This window comes from Myotis daubentonii, chromosome 3 (genome assembly GCF_963259705.1).
Source record: "Myotis daubentonii chromosome 3, mMyoDau2.1, whole genome shotgun sequence".
NCBI lineage: Eukaryota > Metazoa > Chordata > Mammalia > Chiroptera > Vespertilionidae > Myotis > Myotis daubentonii.
Window position 1 is genome coordinate 107,070,769 of NC_081842.1, and position 4,885 is coordinate 107,075,653.

Consider the following 4,885-nt stretch of genomic DNA (forward strand, 5'->3'; position numbering starts at 1 on the left):
CCCACCACCGCCGCTGTACTGGCAGCCATCAGCCTGGCTTGTGGCTGAGCAGAGCTCCTCCCATGTGAGAGCGCACTGACCACCAGAGGGCAGCTCCTGCATTGAGCGTCTGCCCCCTGATGGTCAGTGTGTGTCATAGTGACCAGTCATTCCCAGTCTTTCTGCTGTTAGGGTCAGTTTGCATATTACCCTTTTACTACATAGGATAGAGGCCTGGTGCATGGGTGGGGGCCAGCTGGTTTGCCTGAAGGGTGTCCCAGATCAGGGTGGGGGTCCCGCTTGGGTGCCTGGCCAGCCTGGATGAGGGGACGATGGCTGTTTGCAGCTGGTCACACCCCCTTTAGGGTGGCGGTCCCCACTGGGGTGCCTGGCCAGTCTGGGTGAGGGGCTGAGGGCCATTTTCAAGCTGGCGGGTGACTGAAGCTCCCAACCTCTCCTTTTTTTCTTTTTTTTTTATTCTGGGATTTATTTACCTTCTATGGCTGTCACTGGAACTGAGAGCCAGCTTTAGCTCTGAGGCTCAGCTCCAGCTCTGAGACCTCAGCTGCTGAAAGCAGGTATCTGGGTTTGTTTGGCTTCTATAATTGAAACACTGTTTCAGCTCCAGCTCTGAGGCCTGGCTGGCTGAAAGTAGGTTTCTGGGGTTTGTTTAGCTTCTATAATTGCAACATTGTTTCTTAGAGTGCAGCTCAGAGCCTGGCAGCAGCAGGTGAGGAACCTTGGCTTCCTCCATCACTGGAGCAACCAAGCCTCCTGTTAGCTTCAGCTGCCTGGCTGTCAGCCGCCATCTTGGTTTGCAGTTAATTTGCATATCGCCCTGATTAGCCAATGGGAAGCATGTTGGAGGTACAGTTAATTACCATGTTTGTCTATTATTAGATAGGAGATATATATAGCTATATAGGTTAGTGGCCTGAATCTTAGAAACACTGACTCCAGCCTATTTTGTCACTTAATGTAGTCATACATAGTTTTCTCCTTTTTTCTTTTCCAGAAACTAACTCTTTGATTTCACAGTACACAACTGCTGAACTCACATAAAAAGTGGGAGAGTCATGAGAAGGGAAGAGTTCACAGAGTTTATAGTCATAAATTACAAACAATGAACACACTCTACAAACTTCTTGCAAGTATTTGGCTCTTTGAAATTTGACAGCTTATGATCCTCTGTATGAGAACTGATCCATGGATATCGGAGGGGCACAAACTGCAAACTGCATTTCTTTCCTCATGGGAAAGCATTGCTAAAGAAACAGACTCAGAACTGCTAGCATCCTCTGCAATGAAAAGAGCCACTGAGAATTCAGAATCATGGAGCAAAACACTGCTTCTTAGTTTCTCCTATTATTTAATAGTTTATTGAGGTATAATGGACATACAATAAGCTGCATATATTTAAAGTGCACAATTTGATAAGTCTTGACACATGTATACACCCATGGAACTATCACCACAATCAAAATAACACACATTTCCATTGCCCGCCCCCCAAGTCTCCGTGGGTTCCTTTGTAATTCCTCTTTCTTATCCCTTATTTATTTATTTATTTATTTATTTATTTTTAAATAGATATAATTTTATTTTATTTTTAAAATATATTTTATTGATTTTTTTATAGAGAGGAAAGAAGAGGGATAGAGAGTTAGAAACATCGATGAGAGAGAAGCATCGATCAGCTGCCTTCTGCACACCCCCTACTGGGGATGTGCCGGCAACCAAGTTACATGCCCTTGACTGGAATTGAACCTGGGACCCTTCAGTCCACAGGCTGACACTCTATCCACTGAGCCAAACCAGTCAGGGCTCATCCCTCATTTATTTAGGCAACCACAGCTCTGCTTTCTGTTTCCATAGATCCGTTTGCATTTTCAAGAATTTTATGAAAATGATTCACAGAATATGTATACTTTCTTATCTGTCTTCTTTACTCAGCATTATAATTTTGAGATTTACCCATGTTGTGTATATCAAGAGTTCATTCCTTTTGATACCATAATTTGTGTATCCATTTCTGCTGATGAACATTGGCTTCTTTCTGATGAACCACTGATGTTTTTCTATTTCTAGTTTATCCCCCCCACCTCCATTTTACAGATGAAGATATGGAAATTCAAAAGAGTTCAAGTACCTTGTTGAAGGTACACAGACAGTAGTCAGAGCATAAAACCTTAAATTGTTAGAATGTTTGAGCTGAAAGGGACATCAGGGTACCTCTTTGTGTTTTTAAAAACCGCTTGATGTTGATATTTGAATTGTGCTCTACAAGGATTAATCATTTCTCTTTATCCAGGGTAAAGTCAGCAGGCCCTCTTTGCCAGTTAAGTATTGATACCCTCTTATCAAAATTCATGAGAAGGGAAGCATTCTTAACATGCTTCTATCATAAGGAAAATTCTGTAATGTCCTATCAACCTAAGATGACCTTCTCTTTCCAGAGGAGCAGCAGTGTGCTAACTTAAATTTTTAGAAGTTAAAGATACTTATTATAAAAATAAAATCATATAAACATTCAATTAAATATAGTAAAAACAAAACTAATAAATATTGAAAACTCATTGCTTCCTAATTGTTTTACTACATTATACCATCATGGGGGCTCTTAAGGCTACTTATAGCTATTGTATCCATATGGCAGAAATACTGCCCAGTGATGGGATGTCACACATTTCTTCCTAATTCTCCATTCAGTAGTGTAATGTTGATAGCTTGAAATCAGCCTTGGGAGAATTTATACCATGAAAATGGCAAAAGCTGTAAGTTAGGGTTTGATTTATTATTTGGTTGACTGTCCAAACTTAATCTGATGGAGAAAATGGTAATTATGCAGATTAACTTTTAAAATGTGTCATATCTGTGACCATAACATTTTGACTAGCATAAAAATTGAGAAATTATTCTTCCAATATTTATAAACTATTATTAAAAATGTAGCAAATAAGTTGCTCACATCATTGATGAATAAGTTAAATTCAGATATATATCTTTATTATCTTTATTGTTTTATTTTCATTACTTGTTAACATAAACAAAAATATCAAACAATACCATTATTTATGATGAAACTATACTCAGACTGCCGGTATTACACATTTTCCAGCACACCACTGTGTAAGAGGGTTTGGGGTCTTTGAAATTAGGACCTATGTAAACAATAACAAACAAACAAGTAAACAGACCTATAAGGCATGTCATGGCTACAAGACTAGTTATTTTTCTAGATCACATAGGAGGGTAAAGTGAAAACCAAAGTAAAATAAGACAACAGTGAAATTAGAGCCACTGTTAAAAATATGGCATTTTAAATTTAATGTAATTAAAAATAAATCCAATAAGATGTTTCAAAAAGGCATAGAATAAAAGTCTCTCTCTCGCCTGCACCCCTAAAACCCCTTCTCCAAGGCAACTCCTTTATAGCTGCTGAGTTTGCTTAAAGAGATGGTTTATATGTAAACAAGTAATATCATGTATCCTCTCCCTCACCATTTTTATACAAAAGACACTATAAAATACACACTGTTTTGCACTTTGTTTTTCCCCACTTATAAAGCTCTATTCAGATCAGTGCCATAGCTTACAGTGTTATATGAAGCATCATTTATTTACCTATTATTTAACTATAACATAGAGGCATTTTAATGGTTTAGAATAGGGCTTAACTTTACTGCATTTATTTAGTTATTCAGATATGTGCTCTTTTCTTGCTGTTATTTTTCTCTCTCTCCTCACTAAGTTATAGAACATGAATCTGCTATTGTGACCATCAGCACACATTTACTGAGCACTTGCTAGTTGACTTTCGCTGTGAGAGATTCAAAAATAAAATTTTAAGACATAATTTGGTCTCAACACTCTTAACATCTAGCTTGGAAATAAGGGAATCTATATATATAAAAGCCTAAGTGACTAAACAACTAAATAACTGAATGACTGGTTGACCGGTTGCTATGATGTGCACTGACCACCAGGGTGCAGATGCTCAACACAGGAGCTGCTCCCTGTTGGTCAGAGTGCTATGACAGCAGGAGCACTGCTCAGCTGACCAGCTATGCCAGAAGCAGGGCTCACAGCTGGCCACTGCAGCCTGGAGACCGCAGCGGAGCAGCGGCAGTAGGCGCAGCGGAACCGGGATGAGCAGAAGCAGCAGGCAGGAGTGGCAGGTGGCATTGGACTGCTGGTTCGGCCTGATCTCCGCAGGCCACACTGAGGGACTCCACCAGTGCACGAGTCCATGCACCGGGCCACTAGTATGAGTACTAGTATAATAATGACCCAGATAGGAGGCTAGAAAGTGTCACAAGTCCTCACCATTAATTAGCTTTGACCTTGTATTAGTTCATTTAATCTATTGGTCATTTATACTTTCTGAACATTTGTTTGCTCACCTTTAAAATGAGGATAACTATATCTGCCTTGATCATCTTGTTGGGTTGTTTTGAAGCTCTCAGCAGACTATGTATGTGAACACTAATGGGACACATATGTCTACAAAGGTACATTACTTCCTCTGCCTGTCTTGTCCACATTGTGTCAAGCCATGTTGAAGTTGTGCTGGGATATGTCCTCCACATCTAGGCCTCTGCATGTGCTGTGTACCTCTACCTGGGATGCATGACCATCATAGTCCTCCTTACCCCCACTCAGCTCTCAGCTTTCCTGACCTCCCAAGTCTGGATCAGGTGCCCTTCCTAATGGCATTCTGAACATCCCCATCATTGCACTGCCATTGCCAGGTCATGGGAGAGGAGTCTTCTTCATAGTTGTAACCCAAGCTTCAAGAAATGCTTAGGAAATGAGTGAATAAAAGAATTTCCTCTAAGGCAATAAGGAGGAAATAAAACAAGCTGAATGCATTAGGGCCAAGAGAAGCTTTACCTACATTCTCTTT